Source organism: Lissotriton vulgaris, chromosome 7 (genome assembly GCF_964263255.1).
Source record: "Lissotriton vulgaris chromosome 7, aLisVul1.2, whole genome shotgun sequence".
Taxonomy (NCBI): Eukaryota; Metazoa; Chordata; class Amphibia; order Caudata; family Salamandridae; genus Lissotriton; species Lissotriton vulgaris.
Window position 1 is genome coordinate 1,772,433,602 of NC_141695.1, and position 25,314 is coordinate 1,772,458,915.

The 25,314-nt window shown below is 47.5% G+C and overlaps 1 protein-coding gene across 7 annotated transcripts in view; it reads left to right on the plus strand.

Moving 5' to 3' along the window:
* The window catches only part of LOC147706644 (uncharacterized), a 172,469-nt gene that overhangs the window by 64,396 nt on the left and 82,759 nt on the right, over positions 1-25,314 (plus strand). Inside the window, exon 3 of one of the 7 annotated variants that reach the window (XM_086933133.1) lies at positions 5,106-5,198. The exons of the other annotated variants lie outside the window; for them this stretch is intronic. The gene's annotated coding sequence lies outside the window, so the exon portion shown is untranslated. The remainder of the gene's footprint in view (positions 1-5,105; positions 5,199-25,314) is intronic. 7 annotated transcript variants of the gene reach the window in all.

Below are 25,314 nucleotides of genomic sequence, written 5' to 3' on the forward strand. Positions count from 1 at the left end.
TGCTAAAGCTTTGCATCCGAGGTGGATTCAGTAGGTTAATTCTCTTGCTGCAACAGACGTAGTTTACGAATTTGATCCTAACTTAAAAACACAGGAATTTTTACAATATGAATATGAATGTCCTCTGCCAATTGAAATCCTGCCTCTCGAAGAATACGGAAGTATTATATATACTGACGGATCAGCACAACCCGCAGTTGGGGGTAAGCAAGCGTACAGTGCTGCGTACGCGATTGTAAAAGGTCACTGGCACAAAGGAAAATTTAGACCACTGGTCACCAAAACACAATCTCTAGGAGATTGCTCGGCTCAACGAGCTGAATTAGTAGCATTTAAGATGGCGCTAGAAAATTCCGATCGCGAATTCCCCACACTAATAGTGTGCGATTCTTTTTATTGCGTACAATCTTATAATGAATACTTGCAGAATTGGGTGGAAAATGGTTTCAAAGATGCAAAAGGTGGCACAATAAAGCATAAAATGCTTTGGGAACAGGTAGTTCTTTTACAAAAAGAACTACAAAAGACTCACGTGATACATACACTGAGTCATCAACGTGATGGCGTTCACGTTGCAGGGAATTCATTGGCTGATGAAGCCGCGAAGGCAGCTGTGCAAACGGCTTCCGTAGCTGCGATAACTCGGTCACAAACAAAAATAGACAGCGATATTCTACAAGCTGTCAGTACGTCAGTAAAAAATGATAAGAAAACACTCCCAAAAGGGTTTCCTGAAAAGTACTTGTACTTAACGGATACAAATAATGTTCCTTTTGCTCGAATCCCTGGAGTGGGGGATAGAGTAATTCCAAACATTGAACACAGACTAGGACTAATCAAAGCGGCACACGAAGGACTTGCTTCTGCACACGCTGGCGTTTCAGCAACAATATCACTATTAAAACAGAGATATTGGTGGCCTCGCTTGAGAATACAAACTAAAAAGTATGTATTAGAATGCGACATATGCCAAAGGATAAAAGTATCAACAGTAAAACGACCAGCGCAGACACCCCTTCTCATCTCGGATAAACCATTTGCATGCGTTTACCTGGACCACTGTGGTCCCCTACAAAGGGACGGCAACTATAGACATATCATGGTAGTAGTGGATTCCTGTACGAGGTTCATATGGATGTGGCCCCAGCGCTCGGCTGACGCTAGAACGGTTATAAAAGATTTGCGAGTCTTTATTGGCACATACGCAATTACCACGTTCCATTCTGACCAGGGTCCTGCTTTCAGCTCTCGAGCCTATAAGGAGGCCATGGCTAGCATGGGAATTGGGTTGCGGTATTCTTGTCCGTCGCACCCCGAAGGGAATAGTGTGGTAGAAAGAAAAAACCGGGACATAAAGCAATCTATAACAGCGAAGGTATTAGGTTCAGGCGCTGGGTGGGTCAAACATTTAATAAGTGTCCAGACTAGTCTTAACAACATTCCAAGAAATTCTCTAAAAGGTTTCAGCCCATACGAACTATTGTTCGGAATTAGAATGCGAGTTCAGGACCTCGATAGTCAGATGTCAGTGGTACAAAAAGAAACAAAGCACTTTGACATCAAAGATCGTTTGGCTGTTTTACAGGAACTGAATGAAACAAGAAAATCATTAAGCAACATAAAGTTAAAGCAACAGCCAAGTACCACTGACGAGGCACCACCCGCAACAGCCCCAGCAAGGCCTGTCTGGATTCCAAAGATTGGGGATCTAGTCAGAGAAAAGATCGCGGTTAAGAAGGAATTTGGGCCTTCTTACAGAAAAGCAGTACCTGTCTTGGCAGTCACCGGAACAAGATCAGTTATGCTACCGCCCCTTGCTGGTAAAAAGGAGAACAGAGTCGTGTCTATCGATCTGGTAAAACCACAAGCATGTGGCCTATAATCAACAGTAGGCCCAGTGGACTCCCAAGAAACAACAGAATACCCAAACTTGCAACAATCCAAGAGGTTCAAACTGAAAGACTAATCACATTCGATCAGCCTGCAGTGCACAATGAAGGACTATGCAATAATGCCATGGAACTCGTGCCTCTTGAAACACAGATTGAAACAGTTCGTCAAGAAACAACACCAGTCTACAATGATGTGGCATCAGAAAGTGCTACCGAGAGACAGATTGAAAGAACAATCCCATCAATTGACAGAACTGCCTCTGGTTATTTCATCAACTTCGACAACTTCTCTGAAGATTTAAACGACCCCGAAGTGATGCCAGAAACAAAAAAGTCTTTTAAAGAAAAAGCAACAGAACTCTTTCATCAACTGAAGAAAATCTACCTTGTTTCCCCTTGGCTAGAGTTCTGGTTCGGTCTAGGGGTATTTGTCCTCCTGCTTTGGCTTATCATGGTACTGTGTTTGGGAAAATTCATTGAAGGAAAATATATTACAATGGACACAGCAAGTCAGAACATCAACCTAGTCCTGAAACCACACAGATCATCCCACGTGAAGAAAAGAGAACTGTCAACAGTAAATGTCACAGCAATTCCAATACCTGGTGGGGTAGTATGGGAGAAAACAGACTATGAGATCTATGGTCCGGTCGAAATCCCGAAGTATCCTCATCAACTAAAGGTTTCCTTAAGTGACTTTGTGACACCAAGTACATTCTCTGATGATTGGGACTTTAACAGTATTAATGACATGATGTCTGATTTAGTAATGTCAGCTAGATTCACAGATCATGATTATTTACAAGGTTCATCTAGTTATGAGCAGTTATTCTGTTACACCCACTATGGGGATCACTACTTGCATAAATCTGCACAGCCTAGAAATGTTTTTATGTATAATCAATGGGAACATTGTTCTACACCACCTAAAAGCAGTTCTAAAGCATTTTTTTGAGAAATTCAAATACTTCTCAGGGTTTAACACCAGTAATGCAGAAACGTTTTATTACAAACTGTTAGATAAAACAGGAATGAAAACAATGCTGACAAATTATAAATTGATATATTCAGAAGCATTTTATGACAAAATGATGACATTTGGTTTTGATTATTGGAAAAATAATATTGAAACGAAAACAATCTGGGGTACAAAAGATTGGCAGGTGCAAGGCATTGAAGCACTATTTAGAACCTGCATGATACCAGAACAAATGTTGTTTTTAAATGACACAATACACCAAACATCTTGTCTTGGCCTAGCTAAGAACAAAGACCTTAGAACACCGTCTATTCCAAAGCCAATAGCTGAGAATACAACCACAGATATTGAGTTAGACGTGTCACAAATTTTACATTTCAACAGAACACATCCTGATTGGAAAAAATGGTTAATCTGGCCTACTGATACAAATAGCTGTCAAGATAGATTTCTGAATAAAACACAGGGTTTAAAAATGACCAGATTAGACTCGAGATATTCCCAGAGACAACATCCAGGGATTATAACAACATACAGTGTAGGGAAACTCTGCCTCGAATGGCTAACAACATCCACACTGGCTGAAATTAAGCAACACTTGTCTTTGTTAAAAGATGGTGCTGATTTGCGCGACTTCATTCTTGGACCACGCAAACAGCGTCAAAAGCGTTTCATAGCGACCAGTATCTATGCTGCTTACAACGAGGCTTGGAAAGTAAAGCAAATTGAAACTGCTGAAAAAATACGAGAAATTGATCGTATTAATTTGGAGAAATCACTTTCTGTGGTAGACAATGGGTTAACGACTCTGTCTTCCAGAATATATTCGTTGGACAATATTGTATCCTCTGCCTTTGATGTGATAGACAGAGATTTGCTAATGTTACAACATGGCCAGTCTCAATTACGCTCTATTATAGAATTAGGCTGGACGCTGCAAAATCTTCGTTCAGGCTATGTGCCTTGGCGTTTAATCAACACAACGTCATTATTTTTTAGTTTTAACCTTACTGATAAACAGATCAGTTTGGCACAGAAAGGAGCAGACTATACAATCCTGAGCATCGAAAAACTCGAGAGATTACCATTGACAATGTCAGAGAGTCCTGTCATTGAATGGATAATACACGGAATTATCACAATTCCGATAACAACTTTCCGATTTAAAAAGTGCCTTGAGTACATACCTGCTGGCCAGTATGAACAATTGGGTAAAGGATATGTAAAATCCGAATGGAAATTACCATACACTCATTCTTGCTATAGTGACAGTGACAAAAATGTATTTCTTAGTGGTAATAACTGTAAACATTCACTAAGCGGTATACTTTTGTGTCAGGGTATTAATTTACACGGAGCATGTGATGGAAATTCAAACAACCTTTCATGCCACCAGCTAGTCACACCTGCAACTCAGATAGAGTCCTTCTTTATGCAACTCGCAAACGGGAGTTACATTCTTAGAACGGATCACAGATGTTGTGGCCTCACGCCAGGGAAAAGTTATCTAATAGAAGTAACGTCCATGGTCAAATGTTGTATGCAAGCATTGTTCCCGAGTGGGCCTCCAGACATAGTGACTCCCATCTGGCCTCGTCTGAATCTCTATTCTATACGAATTGATACATTAAGCAAAATGAAATCTGTACTTTTACAGACAACAGTGCCTATAACGTCATCTAAAGAGACGTATGATCTTCTAGTTGCAAGGACAGCTACTGAAATTCATGACCTTTTATCAACAAATTGCCCCGTGCATTTCGTAGAAATGTTCAGCCAACTCCTTAACATGTCTAGTGCAACAAGCATCCCAGGCATATTTAAGACAGTCTTTACGGGACTGCTAACACCCTTCCAGGCAGTTTTGGGAATCTTTCCTAATTTTGTGCACTCCATTTTTGGCGGCATACCATTATTTTTGGGACTCGTCGCAGGGATTCTATTTTTGACCCTCCTGCTACGTTATGGCAAGCCTCGGCTCAGACATAGCTCCCATGGGAATGGAAGAGACAATCCTAGCAATGCGCTACCGGGACAGGATAACTAACGTCCTTGGATTGGCCAGGCTGAGAGATCTAAACATGACCTGGTTCCTTTCATTCAGACCGATATGGCAAAATTGCATTTTACCTGTGCTACGGTGTATGCTTTGCGGCGATGAATGCGTGTTGGACATCTGTCTTTCACTTCCATCAGCAGTACCAATAACGGCTCACGCATTGTGTTGTCCCCAGCGGCTACCAATCCTGATGACGGCATTTGTGGAGACTCCTGTACTACAGCCAAGTGGTAACAGTGGAGCAAGCGACAAAAGCAGCATCACCCAGGTACAGCCATTTGTGAGCATTGCTGGTCCTGAATACGATGACAGCAATCATTCTCACACCTGCCAAGTTACAGCACTATCTAATTTGGTTGAACTATCACCTGAATTTGTAGGCCAATTCTTTGAGAGCCTGTCTGATACGATGTTCTCACCCGTACAGAAACAATAACTTTTAGAAGCTTTTCCGACACACAGCGTTCCCATGAACTCTGAATTCGGCCTTCAGTTTTGATCAACAAAAACTGCCAAGAGCTTTGGAAATCGATTTTCTTTGAATTGGACAATTTTTCTAATATTGACCTTTTTTGGCACGAACAATTCTTTGCTTAACGTAAAAACTATTCTTAGAGAACAGAAGCTTCACACTTCTATTTCTAACCACATCTAGAGACATAACAATATTACACCAGCCTCTAGCACACATGTTATTACAATGCATTTTTATGTGATGATTTATCTCGCATTTCTTCTGTCAGAGATACTTCATGTGTAATTCTTTATGCATAATCGTTCAATGATTTCATATGCAATAATTATTTGAATGATTTCTATGCTTTTAAAAAAAAACGTACAGTACCTATATTCCATGTATTACAAGTACGCCTATTTCGAATGCATTTATGTATTTTGGGGTGGGCAATGTTACACATGCATCTAATTGCTTTAGTTTTAGTAATTTTGATGGACATTAACCCGTGGAGTGGGTGTTGCGTGTTTATCTAGGTTCCTGATCGATACTGTGACCTTATGCCCCTATTCGGCTATAAATCCATTTATTCCCTATATTGGCATAACCGTTCAAGTGCGATTTTCTGAAAAGTCATCTCTGGCCTCACACGAACAGAGCCACATTCCAGCATTGTTCCCTCTGCCACTTCCTTTGCGACCAATTAGTGCAATGACAGAGCAGCAGTCACTATCTGATATTCCTAGATAACACCCCGAGTTCTTCAACAAGATAAAAACTTAGCAAACCTGGAAATCCCCGCTTGCTATGTTTTGATTAGTAATGGAACTCTAATGAGCAACTGATAACTATCACTTCCTAGTGACATCTTTAATTGACGTCTTATGTCCAGCAAACTTGCGTCAAACCCGGCACCTGTCAGGTATAAATATTACCAACGTTGCCTTAAGCAATGCCTGTTGTACGTGCTACTGAAGCCAGCTGCCTGCACGACCCGTGTTGGTAAATCTAGCACTCTGTCGCTGCAGCCTGCTATCCTGTGGTGGTGAAGCTGCTGATACCATTATCGCCCCTAAAGCGCGACCTATGGTGCAGTACGCTTAAGGAGCTGAACAGCCGTCCCTCTGCGAAGACATCCAGCAGATTCCAGCTGCCCGCGGACGCTGTCCCCCCTCCTTCCTCGACGCGCTGAAGAGAAGCCGCTGCCTTTCTCGTGCAGAGAAATCCAGTCCCGGCGCTTCCGGTTTACCCTCGCGGGTGACTGGGATATCGAGAGAGACCCCTGAAGGAGATACCAATCCTCCATCATTCTATTCAGAGGTATGGTGTTGACTAAACCCTTAGACGAGAATTCTTGAAACAAACCTTGGCAAAACCAACTTAACTTAAGCTACTTACTTACTCCCCTTTTCACGTGTTAGGCTTAGGTCAGGCACACTGGGGTAGGCTTAGTTAGAAGCACCAGTTGAGTATGTTAGCCTAATGTATATATGACTGTATATATATGTTTTATTACTTTTAAACCATTGTATGGCTAAGAAACCATATCAATGCTTTTACAGTTCTATTTCGCAATACTTATCTTACTGTACGTACTTTTTATAATAACAATTATTGCAATTGTGGCAATTCATTTCTCTTGTACGAGAAGAAAGACTGTTCAATAAATGTTAACCCTTTATTGACAAACGCCCGTCTCTCTATTCTCTACATCTCGTGAAAGTAAACTGCACTAGACTGACTGAGTGAAATACATGTCTATTGTTTCACACGACCCTAGAGATCGACTCTTGATCTGAGGAGCAAAGTTGTCATGTTGCACGGTTGTTGGAAAACTGAATCCCTTCTTGTCTGTGCCAAGGAAGCTGATCACTTCCTATGCAGAGAAGAAAGTTTCCAGTGACCTCTGAGCTAGTTGGTAACACAACCCAATTAAGTTTAGCATAGTCAGTGGAGGCCTGGAATATCTGCAGTTCCAGGTCGATACTACTGTTTATGTTATTCCAATGCGCAGGGCCTAGTGGGAAACTAGGAACTACACTACAGACTCAGATGTTAGCCATGTCTCTGTGAGAAACAATATATCAGGAGTATGTTCCTCTATTAGCAATGCCATTTCGGCGCTATGTTTTGACAGTGAACGACAATTCAAAAGGAATAATCGATAATCATATGTAAGTTGAGGGTCTTATATAGCGCCTTTCACCGTAAGGTCTCAAGGCGCTTGCTTTGGGAACCCATCCTGGCTTTTCCCTGCGAGATAACCCCTACTGGGCAACTCCAAGGTGAAAGCCAGGCATCCCATCGCGGTGGGGCCGTGGTGGAGATTAAGCAAGCTATTGTCCAGAGTTGCAGTGTGTGAAACCATGATTCGAGTAAGCAACGAGGCGAGAATTATCGAGTCTGTGGACACTTTGAGCTCAAGACGCTACCGCGTCGGGGATTGAACCCTGGTCCCGGGTCTGACCTCTGCGTCCGGGTGTGCCTCCGCTAACGGGTGAGGCACACTTCTCCACAAAGCAGTTGTGACCACATACAGTAACCCAGTGACAACACTACAAATGGCTACCACACAGGCTTTATATAAAAAATAAGTAGACTCTATATAGAGTTACCACAAAACCATAAACGACAAAAATACACACTATGATTACTTTAAGATGGTAGATTTAAGCTTAGTTCAGTTTAGTTCTTAGATGCAACACTCTGCGAGAATGTACCTTAAGTTGCGTTCCTCTTCCACGACAAGCAATGTCACAGCAATTGGAAATGCGGCAAAGTTCAGGTGCAAAGAAATAAAGACATGAAGATCTTCCAGATGCGGCACGCTTCTCGGGGATGCGAGAAGTTCTCGGTCTTATGCGTGGACTACAGCGGCGACATCTACGATGCGACGGCAGCAGCTCCAGCGGCGACGCTTTTCTCCCACGATGCGTGAAGCTTCCGCTCAATGCGACAACTACAGCGGCGACATCCAAGATGCTACGGCAGCAGCTCTGATGGCGGCACCCTTCTCGGGGATTCGAGGTGCTCTTGGTCGGTGTGGTGCAATGTGACAGCTCCAGCGGCAACACCCTCCTTCTTCGGTGTTGCGACAGCAGCTGCAGCGACGGCGAAATGCTTCCTCTTCGTTGCGGCACGCTTCTCTCCGATGCGGTGCAGTGCGACAGTATCAGCGGCGATACCCTCCTTTGGAGTTGCGACGTCAGGCACAGCGACACGCTTCTTCTTGTTGAGTCCTGCATCCAGCTCCTTGCGACACGCAATTCCTCAGAAGGCCCAAAACAGCAGCAGTCACTTCCACAAGAACTCTGGGGAGCTGGAGGGTGAAGTCTGTTGTCTCTGAGACTTCAGCAGGAGGCAAGCTCTTTTCCAAGCCCTTGGAGATCCTTCACAAGTTCAAAGCAAAGTACACAAAGTTCCTTTCTCCTTCCTTTGGCAGTAAGGCAACCACTGCAGGCCAATCCCCTAAGCAGCACTTCAGATTGGGTATAGTCTCTCCTCAGTTTCTTCAGGTTCCTCTCCACAGCAAAGGTTTCTTCTTGTAGTCCAAAGTGATCTAATTTCTTAGGAGCAGGGTCCCAATATTTATACCCCAAAATCCTTTGTTTTCTGAGGGGAGAGGGGCCTGTGCCTAGTCCAAACCAGTTCCTGAGCACTTTGTTTACCAGATCTCTACTTTCCTTTCACAGTGGAGGGCAGAGACATCAGCCGCTCCCCAGGGCGTGGAGCCAGCATTGTGGAAGGCAGGCACAGCCCTATTCAGGTTTCAGGTGCACTCCTCCCTCCCATCTAGATGCAGATCTCTCTATTTACCACTGGGTGACTCAGCCTGTCTCCTGGAATTCCCCAGCCCTGTCACTCACAGAAACCAGACATGGGAATACACAAACTAGCAGAGGCAGGTTTGAATGGTTAGAAAAGCAAATACCTACTTTCTAAAAGCGATATTTGCAAACACAGAATATTAAAATAAACTTTACTAAAAGATGTATTTTATTATTCTGAGTTCAGGCATAGTAAACTCGAATTTCTACCATGTTCTCGGAGCCTGTTAGGATTATAAAATGTAACAATTCTAACAGCCCATTCTGGCCTATGGAGAACAGGTATCCTTGCAATAGTGAAAACGAAAATGGCTGTAATTCACTATTAAGACATGCCATACACATCAGGGTTTTTCCTACCTTATACTTACAATGCACCCTGTCCCTGGGCCTACCATAGGGGTGACTGATATGAAGAAAATGGAAGGTTTAGGGACTGGGAAGTTGGTGCACTTGCCCAGTCAGCATGACAGTACCACTGCACGCAGGCTCTGCAATGGCAGACCTTAGACACATTTTACGAGGCTGCTTCTGTGGGTGGCACAACCAGTGCTGCAGGCCCACCAGCAGTATTTGGATTACCTGCCCTGGGACACTCAGTGCACTAGACTAGGGTCTGACAAGTAAACCAAAATAGCGAAACATGGAATCGCCAATACATACATCATTTTACAATAGGGAGCACTTGCACTGTGGCACTGGATAGCAGTGGCAGAGTGCCCAAAGCATCTAACACCAGCAAAAATACATGAGGCAACAGAAAAAATGGAAGGGAGACCCAGGCCATCTAACATGCTCAATATCTCCAAAAGTCCTAATTGAATTTTGGAAGCACTCTTAATGGTAGACTGGATTATTCCAAGGCGGCCAGAAGAAGTATCAAACCCAGACCTTGCAGTGCAGATTAGATTAGAGGGGCCTCTTTTACAATCATCGCTTGTTGAAGTTGAAAGAGGATCCTTCTTCCCTGAAAATCATTTTACTCTGCATGATGCACAATTGATGCTTAGATTTTGGAGGTTTAAAGAAATATAAGCTTATCAGAACAGGCATTCAGTTTGTGAATGAATACAAACAGTTAGGGATTGCTTGTCTTCTGTACAATTTAGTACAATCTATAGATCACAGTAGGTGAGGAGATGGGATACCTAAAATCTTAAACAGGCTTTGCACATCCATTCTTGCTCTGCACTGAGAGCCTTCTGTTCTCCTTGGAAATATTACCTGCAAGGTCTCCAGTACATTTGAATGTGATTGAACCATATGATATCCCTTTAGTGCTAAATGGCATTTTTGATGTTGCCAAAAAGAAACAAGTTTCTCTGCACCTGAATGGTTCGGTGTCTGCTGGAAGTTATACAAGTATAAGCACCAGCACAGTGGTCTTTCCAAGACAGTTTCCAAAGCATCAAGGTTTCTAATACGCAGGCCTGCTGTCCTCTCTCTCTGCTAAAGAAAATGAAGCTGCTCCTCTGAGAAATCGGCATCTGAGCTGCGTTTCAAGCTCTCATACTCTTCTATTAGGATGGTCCCAATGCCCTGTGCGACAGCCTTCCAACCTACACCCTGGCCGCCCCTTTAAGGGCATTCACTATTAGGATGGTCGCAACGCCCTGCGTGACAGCCTCCCAACCTCCACCCTGCCCGCCCCTTTAACCCCTTGGCCATGGCGGTAATTCCACCGAGGTGCTGGGGGGGAGGGGGGTCGCGCGGCGTCGCCATGCTTGAGACCGAACCACTCTGTCACGAACCACGGGCGCCCTGTGCTCATGGCGGAGTGGTTCCGTCACAGCCCCGCCTGCTCATCAATTCAGCCGCGCAGGCGCAGAATTGATGCAGTGTGGACGGAGTGGCCGCGGCGTGACGGAACCACTCCGTCATGAGCACAGCGCGCCGTGGCTCGTGACAGAGTAGTTCCGTCACAAGCATGGAACAGGTTAAGGACATTCACTATTAGGATGGACGCAACGCCCTTCATGACAGCCTCGCTACCTCCACCCTGTCCGCCCCTTTGAGGCCATTCACTATGTCTCATCAAGGGCCTGAGGACATATGACCATATTTGCCTTACTCCATTGAAACTTCATGGGCTCCCCTTGCCAGTTGATACCATCTTAAAACCAGCTGCATCACTTACAAAGGCATCGCGACGGGCACCTACCTGTCTCGCTTGACAGGCTCACCACTTCTGGCGGCTCTTGGCAGCCCCTCAGCCAGGTTATCATCAGAGTTAAGACTAAGAGGTGTGAACAAGTGTTGACAATGCCACTAGGTCTGGCTTATAATTGAAAGTACCTCGACTGCTAATGGCGAGTTCAGGCACTCAGTAGCACATCACACATACACTCTGTCACTCATCCTGCACTCATGCGACCATTGCACCCCACCTTCTGTTTAATTCTTACTTTCACCATTCAACAGTGAAGTAAACATATGCACAAGCTGAACAAGAGTACACAGGACTGACTACAAGACAAAAGAGAGAAAACAGAAAAAATCCAGGTTGCCTAGAAGTGGATATATTTATTTTTTATTGAGTAGGTAAGCAAAAATGTCAGCATAGCTGTGAATGGAATCCTGAATCGATAAAAATAAATACTGAGGCACCGAGTCAAGATCAATATGTATATTGAAAATATTATTCTAAAAGCAAACTCAAATGAATTTGCAATCACAGAATAGATATGAAAACATCCCAATGCATCAACCGTATACAAAGCAGATGCCTCTTCTAACGCTAGTCGACGGTCTGCTCGTCTCTGACCTTGTTTTCAAGTGTTCCTCTGAGGAAGGCTTCACAGCAATCCCAGAGTACCAGGACCTGGCATCACCTCGACTCATTTCAATCATATGTATCACTCTTGTGAATGTAAAGGAATGTTCTGGGGGGTCTTCTTCTCCACACCTCTTCTAGTTCAGAGCCCTCTCTTAAAACTCCTGCAAGTGACCCGTCACCGCCTTCTTAAGATTGTTTCCATTCTCTGGAACTGAAAGGGGCAAGGCTCTTGGAATGGCATTGTGCCTGATGTACACCCAGTGTAATAACAGCCCACCCTTAGAGGACGAGACCTGTGGGTTACTATTACACACAGTGTAATAACAGCCCACCCTTAGAGGACTTGTGAGTTATTATTACACATAGTGTAATAACAGCCCACCCTTAAAGGACTTGTGAGTTATTATTACACACAGTGTAATACCAGCCCACCCTTAAGGGACCTGTGGGTTGGTATTACACACAGTGTAATATCAGCCCAACCTTAAAGGACTTGTGGGTTGGTAGTACACAGTGTAATAACAGCCCAACCTTAACCCCTTCACTGCGGCGGCTATTCCGCCGCAGTGCTAAGGGGGCGGGGCGGCCGCGCGGCGGCCGCATGCTGGTGACGGAACCGCTCCGTCACCAGCGTCGGTTGACCTGTGCTTGTGACGGAGCGGTTCCGTCTTGGCCCGCCCCGCTCAATAGAACGGCAGCGCAGGCACGAAATTCGCGCCGCTCAGGCGCGCCGAGCGGGCCATGACGGAACCGCTCCGTCATCAGCACAGCTCACCCGTAGCTGATGACGGAGCGGTTCCGTCATCAGCAGGCAACGGGTTAAAGGACTTGTGGGTTGTTATTACACACAGTGTAATAACAGCCGAACCTTAAAGGACTTGTGGGTTTTTATTACACACAGTGTAATAACAGTCCACCCTTAAATGACTTGCGTGTTGTAAATACACACAATGTAATAACATCCCACCCTTAAAAGACTTGTTGAATATTGTAGAAGAGCAAGTGGAATCATTGTTGAATTGTTCCGCTATTGCCGAATCTAGGTTGATAGATACCTCCAATGAAATTTGCTTGGTAAAATCATCGGCAACTTGTCCCGTGATTTTTGATCCATGACCATTAGATCAAAATTTTAATATGATTAGCTGGAACATCGCAGGCTTAAAAGCTAAATTGAATATAATGGAGTGGATTAATTTGGTTAGTCAATTTGACATCCTAATGTTCCAAGAAACTTGGTGCACTAGAGACCTGTTGCTTGACGGGTTTGCCTGCTATAATAATATTGTACCTAGTCCCGAATTTGGTCGACCAAGCGGGGGATTATCTATATGGATAAAGATTATTGCGGACAGCAATATAAAACCCATAGAGACGAATAATGGGAATTTCGAGGCTCTGATCAATACGCAGAGAATGACGCTGTGTTTAATAACTGTTTATAATAACGATTTCACATCACTGCCCAATAAGAATTTTAACAATTTATTTGAATTTATTGATAATCTGGTAGATGAGGAAAGGTACGGCAAACTTGATGGAATTTATCTGGGGGGGTTTTAATGCCCATTTGAATAAAAAATGTACTGCTACATCCGCCCGGATAATCCCGTGTAAAAGATGGAAGGAACTGTCTAGTTACTTATCCTCTCGCGATCTGGTTAATGTAATGGATAAAGCTGGATGCAAATTAGAAAATTAGATAAATGTGTATTGCCTACCTATAGAGGTCGTGGTTATTCAACTACCATAGATTATGTTTTTATTTCTTCCTCCTTGAGAATTTCTTAGTCAAGGCTGAAGTATTAGGCACAAGTTACAGCGACCATAATCCAATTTTAATAACTATTAGTTTTTTTAATACATTTAAAAAATGAGAGGAAATAGGGGCGAAAAACCTTGAGGCATCTACAGACAAACTAAAAGTGATTTGAAAGGGCATAGATAATAAAGCCTTACTTGCCCGCACTATAAAATCCTATCCGTCGTTAGTGGAAACGTGTTTGTCTAATACATGCTCAGGAACAGAGATTGTCCAGGCTTTTTCTGAGGTATGCGCTGGAATCAAACTGGAGATCTCTAAACCTGCCATGAGTCAGGGCAAGAACCCTAGATGGTTTGATGGCTCTTGTTCTCGGGCCAATAGGGCTCTTCGCGACGCATTAGAGTGCGAACCAAGGGACATGACATTAGTCAGATTATTGAGAGAACGCTATAAGAAAGCAACCAAATTACATACAGAGGAGGTATTGAAGGAACGGTGGGACTCCCTTGCCTGCGCCGCAGCTCTCAAGGATGTAACTGGGTTCTGGAAAGAGGTTAAATCAATGCGGGCTATGGGACTGAATATTACTCCCTTAAACTTTAATATACCTTGTAAGGCATGGGAGGAACACTTTTGAAGAATATATACAGCCCATATAATAAGCACTGACAGCTACCCCCCAGTTACCAATGTGAAAATATCATTAGTTGAGGTAAAGGACGCTATACATCAAAGTGCAGGGAATAAAGCCCCAGGCATAGATGGCTTGTCAATTGATCTCATCAAATCTGAACTGGATTTCTGGTCCCCTCTTTATGTAACGTTTTGAATAATTTGACCAACACCCCAACTCCAAAAACCTGGTCAACAAGTATAATTGTGCCCATTTTCAAGAAAGGGGACAGATCCAACCCTAGTTGTTATCGTCCAATATCCTTGATTGATAATACTCTAAAGATTTTGGGCAGGGTTGTTTTTAATAAGATCAGGAATTGGGCAGAGGATAAGCAAATTTTAAATCGTTGCCAGTTAGGTTTTAGGAGTAGCATTGGAACTGTTGAACAATGCCTAAATTTGAGTCTTATATTGAGAAAATATACTGTTGCTAAAAAAGTACCTTTAAATTTGGGTTTTATGGTCTTAACTTCAGAGTTTGATTTTGTTAATCGCTCACGTTTATGGGAGATTCTTTTAAATTATGGTTTGGACACTGCACTTGTGCACTTTTTGGCGTATTTGCACAGAGATCTGAAAGCACGGGTGAGGATTAATAATGAAGGAGAGGTTTCTAGGAACATCCTAATAGGCAGAGGGGTGAGAGAAGGGTGCGTTTTAGCACCCTTGCTTTTTATTCTCTATATTAATGAACTAAATAACTCCCTGTCTGAATTAACATGGGATGCACCAAAAATTAATGGCCAATTCGACCCCATACTTTTATATGCGGATGATGCGGTCCTAATGGGCCGCACACCAAATGCACTACGTACTTTAATTTTAGGTTTTCGTGTCCTTCACGGCGGATTTGGGACTTTTCACTAATTTAAAAAAATCTTATATAATGTCTTGCGGGCCAAAAAAGCATCATATTAAGCACATAATGTCGGGAAGTGATCTCTTAAAAAGCACCAGCACTTTCCCTTATTTGGGTTTAGTTTTTTCTGAATCAGGATCATGGCGCTCGCATATAGCTCAAGGTAGAAGTAAACTTGGCAAGGCAATCAATTCCATTATTAGCCTACGACAGCCTAAGAAGGCCGAAGTGGTGATGCCAATATTACAGATCTATAAAACCCAATGCTTGCCTACGGTGACTTATGGCGCCGAAGTATGGGGGCATGTAAATTGTAATGGAATACAAATGGAGGAAAATAGATTTTGTAGAAAGATTTTAGGGGCTCTAATCTCATCACCTACCTACATATGCCATAAAGAACTAAACTTACATTATGTGGAGGATTTTATCAAATCGCGATCTGGTCTATTCTGGCTAAAGATATGGCAAAACTCAGCTGCGATCTTAACTCAAGAAATTATCACTGAGGGAGGAGCCACGCGTGTGACCAAGATGGCCGCGTGAAGGCTTAGCTCCGGAGACTCCATCCCTCCGTCGAGCCTATCCTGAATTAATCCTGATGCCCGAACCCTGCAAACGGTAGGGGAAAGGAAGCTGGTCCCCTTGGTGAAATTTGGGAGTGAATCGAGCATCCCTACCCATCAGAACATCGTCTGGAGTTTGGAGGCCTACACCCCATTTTATCCGGGGACCATGGTGCATCATACACCCGGACTCTAGTTGAACAACAGCGGGTCTTTTAACCGGAAGTTGCGGCCCACATCCGAAACCGAAACTCATCCGCTGAAGATGCGATGAACTTGGGTGAACATTTGGTGAAGATAGTTGGGAGCCGCCTTCCGATTTGGGCTTGAGTGTCGGTGGTGTAAGCATGGGCGAATTTTGCGAATCTCGCGTTCGCGAATTTTGCGGATTTGCGAACTCGCAATTCGCAAAATCCGTGAATTCTCGCGAATTTGCGGATTTTTTTTTTGCGTGTTCGCGCGGGTTTCTGCCAGTTCGCGAGGGTTTTGTACAATTTCGCAAACGCAAACTTACCTGTCGGGTCGCAAGTTTTGCGAACTTGTTGTTTCTACGTGTCCAGCCTGTTTGGGACACTCTTCTTCATCACTGCCACTCTCTGTCACCACTGCCACTCTCTGACTACTCATGCCACCCTCTGGCCCACCCATGCCACCCTCTGTTTCATCACAGCACCCTCTGGTTGTCCAGTCAGTGTACATTATTGTGGCAAAGCAAAGCACACCTTCCCTGCCTCAAGTGACCTGAATTAATTTGGGGCTGATTAATGTGCCACAGAATATTTTTTTAGCTGGCACCTGCTTCCTTAGTGCTTCCTGATTAGTGATCCTTTGCACTTGCTAAGTGCTTTCATTGTTGCAAAATTAGTTACAACACCTGCCCTGCCCCAACTGACAATAATGAATTAGGGGCTGATTAATGGATTTGAACTTCCAGCCTGGCTCCTGCTTGTCTCCCTTAGCTGTAATTCAGGACCTTTGTGGCATATGTGTAACTATTCTGAGGTTCAGAGCAGGGTCACATAATAGTTGCAAGTAGGCAACTGAACTCTGGAGGGGCCCCTCAGGAAGCACTACAGGAAATGGCTACTAATGATGAGCCTGAACTTTTGAACCTGGTAAGTAGTTTCAGTTTTGCTAAGATCGTATTTCTGCAATTTAGCGCTTATTCGCGGGGCGCGAAGTTGTACTGGGAAGCCGCGAACTCACGCGAACAGTGCGAGCAAGCCATAAAATCCGCTGCTCGCGGATTTGCCGATTTTGCGGGAGATTCGCGAATCTCGTGGATTGCGAATTTACCGAAAATCCGCAAAATCCGCGAGCGAAACGGATTTTCCGCCCATACTTACGGTGGTGGAGCCGCAGTGGTGTCCTAGGGTGCTGAAGGGGCTGCTTCGGCTAGGTGTGAAAACTAGGATAGCGTCAAAGCCAGAAACCGAGAAGCCTCCACTGAGATCGGGGCGTGGGCCGAAAAATGTGCAGACTCACAAGATAGATCAATACGTTCAGCCCAAGGGGTCGCCCTCGGAACAGAGAAAGACTCTGACGCACGGTGGAGACTCACCAAGTGACTCGGTTGAGCCGACAATATACGGATCTCATGGTGGCGATAAACAACGTCCAGTCCACCATGGTCGGGAAAATGGACGCACTGGATGCTAAATTGGACACTGTAAAGTTGGAAGTCAACCTATTGCGGGCCGATCACGCCAAAACAAGCGAAAAGGTTAAGTCCCTTGACCTAAAGACTTCCAGCCTGGTGGATGATATGGCGGAGTTGTAACGGGAAGTACGGGACCTGCAAGCGGCACAGGAGGATACCCGCCGAAAGTTAGACGACTACGAAGGGCGCAATCGGCAAAACAACGTACGCATCCTTGGTGTACCAGAGAAAGCAGAAGGCCAAACACCCGATCTATTTGTGCAAGACATTGTACTTAACCACCTGAAGCCAAGGGGCCTCACCAACTTTTTCACAATCGAACAAGCACATAGGGTGCCAGGAGGTCAGCCAAAACCAGGAGCACCACCCCGCCCGATGATAGCCAGGGTGCTGAACATCCGTGACAGAGATGTGATTCTACAATCGTCATGCTCCTCGGGCCCGCTGCATTATGAAAATACTACGCTTTCCTTCTTTCCAGACTTTACGCAGGCCGTGCAGAAAATGAGACAGAGTTTTCTTCCGGTAAAGAGGAAACTAAGGGACAAGGGACTGAGATACTCGATGCTCTATCCGGCAAAACCTAGGGTGGAAGCGGATGGTAAGGCCTGGTTCTTCGATAACCCGGAAGTAGCGTCAGACTGGGTGGACAGCAGGGCGTCGGAACATCCCGAAGAGCACCTTTGCGTTTCTGAGGAAGGTGGACAGGGATGAGGAAGGTGTCGACGGCAATGGTGTTTTACTCTGTGGACTTGGGTAGTGGACTAATGTTGCACTCAGGGGTACTTTGCAGATACGTATAATTCAGGAATAATACTGTGGAGGGGGAGGGAGGGGCTGGGCATTGGGTTCCTCCCCGTTACTACTTTTAGTTACCTTAGATTAGTGGGGGGGCAACAGGCACACTGTGAGTTGGGGTGGGGCTCAGGCCTGATGCAGGGGTGCAGGGTGGCGGGGTTGGGTGGGGGGTCGGGGGAGATTGTTTTTGGTTTTTGTTTAACTTTTTTGAAATTATTGAATAACTGTGTATGTTCACGTCGGGTGCATGCGATCATGGAAATTGGGTAAATGCAGCGAGAAGGGAAAGGATTGGGGATGAAGATACTGAGCTGGAATGTTAATGGGTTAGGCAACAGGATCAAATGGGGGATCGTGAATCAGTTCATACGGAGACACTCCTCAGACGTGGTATTGTTACAAGAAACACACCTGATTGGCAATAAATGTATGGCACTGCATAAAGGAGGATATAAGTTAATAGCACACGCAGGGTTCACCACAGGTTCGAGGGGGGTAGGAATATTGTTAAAAAACTCCTTTCCCTTTGAGATTCGATCAACGTGGGCGGACCAGAGAGGCAGGTATGTGGGTGTTTCCGGTCAGTGGTCGACTAAGACAGTAACATTCTTGTCAGCGTATGTTCCGCCTGGCCTACAACCCGACACCTTCCGAGACCTAGGCGCTGTCTTTCTGACGGTGCCATGGGGCCCTCTCGTTGTGGGGGGTTACTTCAACGCAGTGTTGGATGGAGAGCTTGATAGACACCCAGGGAGGGTTCTTCGTCAGTCCCAGCGGTGGCTCCCAGAAATTTTAGAAACATTGGGTCTGGTAGATAGCTGGAGGACACTGAACCCCACACAGAAGCAGTACACTCAAGTCTCTCCTGCGCATAGTAGCATGTCAAGTTTAGATTATATTCTTATATGAGCCGCAGAAGCAGTGACCATCAGGGATACAGGGTTTATGAGCAGAGATATATCTTATCATTCCCCCGTGTGGTTGCTATTAGACAATGGTAGTCTGTCGGCGGGTAGAATTGCCCCCATTAATGCGTGGTATCTTAGAGACCCGTGCGTAAAGAAAGAGACTGTACGCCTCTCAGACCAGTATTTTGATGAAAATGTTGGCAGTGTAAGTTCGGCAGGGATACTCTGGGAAGCCTACAAAACGGTTATCCGAGGTGAGTTCTGTCCCTGGTAGCGAGGAATAAAAGGAAGCATCAGAAAGATATTGTTAGAGTGGAGACGGAGGTGATGACCTTAGAGAAAGAAATATCGGAGTCGCTAAGTGTAGGAAATGAGACCCCCGGCCGGCCAGGACTTGCACCCCAGCCAGTCAGAGACCACCACTCCTATGTAAAATCGACCCCTGCTCGCCCTCTAGGTAACGCGGCGCGGGCAGCCAGGCCTAACTCGGAGGACATGTGAAGCATTTGCGCACGCACCCACCAACAACAACATCCCCGACCTCCCACAAAAGGAACTCCACACCATATATATATAAAAATAGTTTCTGTATTAAGCAGGACACATAGGAACATACATTGTACCAGGTGCCAGGGGCACGGGCAGGGGCTACAGGGAAGAAGGTACAGCGCAGGGCCAAGGGACCACTGCTAGGAATCACATACAGGGGACATCTGGTATTCAGAGGGGGGGCGAAGGAGGTCAAGGTACACAACATACAGGAGCACCGGTAGAGGTGCAACATAGAATACTTGTAGGGATCACTCTAGTCTTAGTCCATAGCCATCCACAGGCCAGCGGGCCTTTCTAGGGCAAGGGGCCCAGAGTCTCAATGTTCATGGCAGGGAGCCCAGGGCAAACCTAAACGTAGCAGTTGCCCACTAAGTGCTGGGCAACTGAGGGACGTCGTGTGGGCCTCGCCGACCCTGGGGACAAGGAGTGCCAACTGGAGGAGCCACTCGGGCTCGAGAACGAGGGGGGCATTGGCACAGTGGAGCCATGCAGGGCTTAAGAGATGAAGGGGGCCCAAGGCGGAGCCTCGCCGGCCTCGGAAGTAAATGGGGCCAAAGGGGGAGCCTCGCAGGCTCGAGAGGTTAGGGGGCCCAAGGTAGAGCCTCGCCGGGCTCGGGAAAAGGAAGGGCCAAAGGTGGAGCCTCGCAGGCTCGAGAGGTTAGGGGGCCCAAGGTAGAGCCTCGCCGGGCTCTGGGGAATGAATGGTATGGGCAGGCGGGGCCCCCCTCCCTCGGGGGACCCGGCATCACCTGGGGCTCCCACGGGACCATGGAGCACACAGAGGACTCACTGGAGGGGAGGGGCGGGCACCGGCAACATGCCCCGACGCCCCTCCTCCCTGCTGCACTCACCGGTCAGTGGACGTGCCGGTCTCTTCTCGCTCTCCGGGGCTCCCGCTCGCTCATGGGGGCCCCGGGGGGGAAGCGGTAGTTCTCCTGGGCACAAGGAGGAGCGCGGAGTCGGCTCCCGCTGCTCCTCCGTCGTCGCGCACACCCGGCCGGCCTCTCCTCTCTCCTTGGGCCGGCAGCCAATCCGGCGCGGCCTGGGGGGATGACGTCACGGATCAGTCCCGGGCCGGCGACCAATACCAGCGCGGCCCGGGGGCGGAGTTACGAGGGTCCCGGGCGGCGGTGGTGAACTCGGGGGAAATGGCGAGGAGTGGGCTCCCTCGAAGAATACGGCAATGCGGGGGGGATAAGCGAGGTAGGCACTCGCTGGGGGTGTAGGACCTCCGTGAAACAGGGCATATGCCGGGTGGGCACCGGTTTGTAGAATATAGCGCTTCCAGCGCTAGGACATGGATGAAGTGCCCCAAAGCGCTAGGGGGGCAGGGATCAGCGCTTCCAGGCGCTGGGCAGAAGGAACAGCGCTCCCCAAGCGCTGGAGGGTCAAAGAAAAGCGTCCACAAGCACTAGATGAAAAATGACAAAGTCCATAGGCAGTCCAGGACCTCAGGTGGAGCATAGCAGCTCCTGGAAGAGGGAAGGCCCTCCGAAGTCCAGGAGCAGGGCAGGGCCCAGGGAGGCAAGCCAACCCTGAGCCCAAGCAGCAGCCGCCCCTGGTAGATTCAAGTGGAGAACAAGAACAAGTCCAGAGTGTCACAGCACCCTTTTTATACACACATTCTTGGTCTGAAGGGGCAGGCAGGGGGAGAACCAGCTGGAACTGGTTATGGGGGGATTCTTTACACTGGCCAGGCTAGGAACATCAGCCGCACCCCAGGGGGTGGAGCCAGCATTGTCTGGGGAAAACCCAGCCTCATTCATGACACTCAAACCAGACAGTCAATCCACAAGCAGACCCAGGCTCACTCCTCCCCTCACATCAGCATGCTAAACACTCCATTCACCACCGGGGCAGACCCTCCCAGATCCTGGGAGCCAGGCTCACCAGCCAGCCCCGGCCAATCATACTCCAGGCACATATTCCACAAATATGCCAACTTCCAAAAGGGGGACTTCTACACTAGACACACTCATACCTCATATACCGTTGCGCAGCATTCAATCTCACGAGTTCATACATACCAGACTTGACCCTGCACACCCTACGCACCGGGAACTACTGAGGACTCATCCATTCCCCATGCATTCCTACGGAAGGGTAGGTCGCTCTCTCCTCACACTCACTCAGAGGGGAAATCACCCTCCCCAGGTTACATATACCATAAAAACTTCAGGGGCGGACCTGCCAGATGGGCCACGTCCAACACATGCTCCTCCCAGCCCAAACGCCGGGTAGACCAATCACTACCGTGATGGACTTCCCTGCTGCAGGGCGGTAGAACATGGACGTGGCTCGCGCTACCGAGACACCCTCCAGTTCGACGCCTACCTGGGCCGATAGACACACACGGGCTAAAAATCAAGAAAAATAAAAAAATAAAAAAAATAAGAAAGACATAGGTCCAACCAGGCCACCCCCCCTGGCACGCCTTAGTTGTCCGTGACTAGGACCAGGCCCTAGGCCACCCAGATACCACTGGTCCCTGCAAATCCGAAGTGGGGGGTGGTAACCCCGGGCCCACAATAGCCCTTCTCCACTCCCTTTCTCAGGGTAGCCACGACTACCACTGTTCCTTCCACCTAGGGTCCACACCCTCAGGCTTGCCAGAGGTCACGGGCAAGAATGCCCCACCCTACCTCTACTTCTGAGGTTCCGCGTTCTCCCAGGAGAAACACCCTCAGAACACACTTTCCTAACAGTCTTGGAACTTCCTTCCTCCACTGGTCTTCCACCTGGGAACTAAGCGTTCAGCTCTCCCCAAGGCAAGCCGCGGCCGAGCCAGCAGGTCTTCCTTGTCCGGGATACAACTCAACATAAATTCGACAAAACGAGCCGCGGCAGTACTAGCCGGTCTCAAGGTTCAGCTCTCCCCAAGGCAAGCCGCGGCCGAGCCAGCAGGTCTTCCTTGTCTGGGATACAACTAACATGAATTCAACAAAACGAGCCGCGGCCGTGCCAGCAGGTCTCGAGGTTCAGCTCTCCCCAAGGCAAGCCGCGGCCGAGCCAGCAGGTCTTCCTTGTCCGGGATACAACTTAACATAAATTCAGCCAGGGCGACACCTGACGCCTAAACCACATTCAGTGGGGTACGGAACGCATGATGCATCAAACACAATTAGCAGGGCAAAAAGGGGGGGGGACACCTGACGCATCAACCACATTCCGCGGTGCACGGAACACATGCTGCCTCCAACACATTCATCAGGATAAGGAAGGACAAGATTAACGTTGATTCAGCAAGCTCCCCATCCCAGAGAACTTATACTCCATTACTCAGCATACCTCAACATTCATGCACATACCGTTCCCTAGACTGGTAGGACAGTTTTCCACCGCCCCTGATTCCTCAGCCTGACCCTCGGGGCACAGGTACCATTACTCTAGGGCAGGGACAAGGACCATACATATTTGAACTCAATTTTGCAACCACCACTGGATCCCACCCTTCTGGTGAATCCAGAAAACCATATTACACTAGGGAGATGATTTACCCTCCCAAGCTAGGGACACCTAACTCTCAGCATACATGTACATTTTTTTTTTACAGAACAGATATTTAAGTAACCCTTAAGACTTTCCACAGGACGGGTATTTCTAACAATCTTTAACATTTTTCACAGACATTTTTTAGCAACCTGACCTGACCCTATGTGGCACAGGTATCATTATTCTAAGGAATGGACAGGGACCATATACATTGAACATAATTATGCTGCCACCACTGGATCCCACCCTTCTGGTGAATCCAGAAAACCATATTACACTAGGGAGATGATTTACCCTCCCAAGCTAGGGACACCTAACTCTCAGCATACATGTACATTTTTTTCTACAGAACAGATATTTAAGTAACCCTTAAAACTTTCCACAGGACGGGTATTTCTAACAATCTTTAACATTTTTCATAGACATTTTTTAGCAACCTGACCTGACCCTATGTGGCACAGGTATCATTATTCTAAGGAATGGACAGGGACCATATACATTGAACATAATTATGCTGCCACCACTGGATCCCACCCTTCCGGTGAGTCCAGAAAACACATTGTACTAGGGAGTTGATCTACCCTCCCTAGCTAGGGCCATCTAACCAGAACACATCTTTCATAGGACGGACATTTACATAAACTCTTAAAACAATAATCTCTTTTCTTTGCGACCATTTACAATACAGAGTTTTGTAGGGAGGCCAGTTATCATTGTGGTACTGCGCAAACACAAGTCCGGATCCCACCGCTAGCCACCAGTGTAGGAAATGAGACCCCCGGCCGGCCAGGACTTGCACCCCAGCCAGTCAGAGACCACCACTCCTATGTAAAATCGACCCCTGCTCGCCCTCTAGGTAACGCGGCGCGGGCAGCCAGGCCTAACTCGGAGGACATGTGAAGCATTTGCGCACGCACCCACCAACAACAACATCCCCGACCTCCCACAAAAGGAACTCCACACCATATATATATAAAAATAGTTTCTGTATTAAGCAGGACACATAGGAACATACATTGTACCAGGTGCCAGGGGCACGGGCAGGGGCTACAGGGAAGAAGGTACAGCGCAGGGCCAAGGGACCACTGCTAGGAATCACATACAGGGGACATCTGGTATTCAGAGGGGGGGCGAAGGAGGTCAAGGTACACAACATACAGGAGCACCGGTAGAGGTGCAACATAGAATACTTGTAGGGATCACTCTAGTCTTAGTCCATAGCCATCCACAGGCCAGCGGGCCTTTCTAGGGCAAAGGGCCCAGAGTCTCAATGTTCATGGCAGGGAGCCCAGGGCAAACCTAAACGTAGCAGTTGCCCACTAAGTGCTGGGCAACTGAGGGACGTCGTGTGGGCCTCGCCGACCCTGGGGACAAGGAGTGCCAACTGGAGGAGCCACTCGGGCTCGAGAACGAGGGGGGCATTGGCACAGTGGAGCCACGCAGGGCTTAAGAGATGAAGGGGGCCCAAGGCGGAGCCTCGCCGGCCTCGGAAGTAAATGGGGCCAAAGGGGGAGCCTCGCAGGCTCGAGAGGTTAGGGGGCCCAAGGTAGAGCCTCGCCGGGCTCGGGAAAAGGAAGGGCCAAAGGTGGAGCCTCGCAGGCTCGAGAGGTTAGGGGGCCCAAGGTAGAGCCTCGCCGGGCTCTGGGGAATGAATGGTATGGGCAGGCGGGGCCCCCCTCCCTCGGGGGACCCGGCATCACCTGGGGCTCCCACGGGACCATGGAGCACACAGAGGACTCACTGGAGGGGAGGGGCGGGCACCGGCAACATGCCCCGACGCCCCTCCTCCCTGCTGCACTCACCGGTCAGTGGACGTGCCGGTCTCTTCTCGCTCTCCGGGGCTCCCGCTCGCTCATGGGGGCCCCGGGGGGGAAGCGGTAGTTCTCCTGGGCACAAGGAGGAGCGCGGAGTCGGCTCCCGCTGCTCCTCCGTCGTCGCGCACACCCGGCCGGCCTCTCCTCTCTCCTTGGGCCGGCAGCCAATCCGGCGCGGCCTGGGGGGATGACGTCACGGATCAGTCCCGGGCCGGCGACCAATACCAGCGCGGCCCGG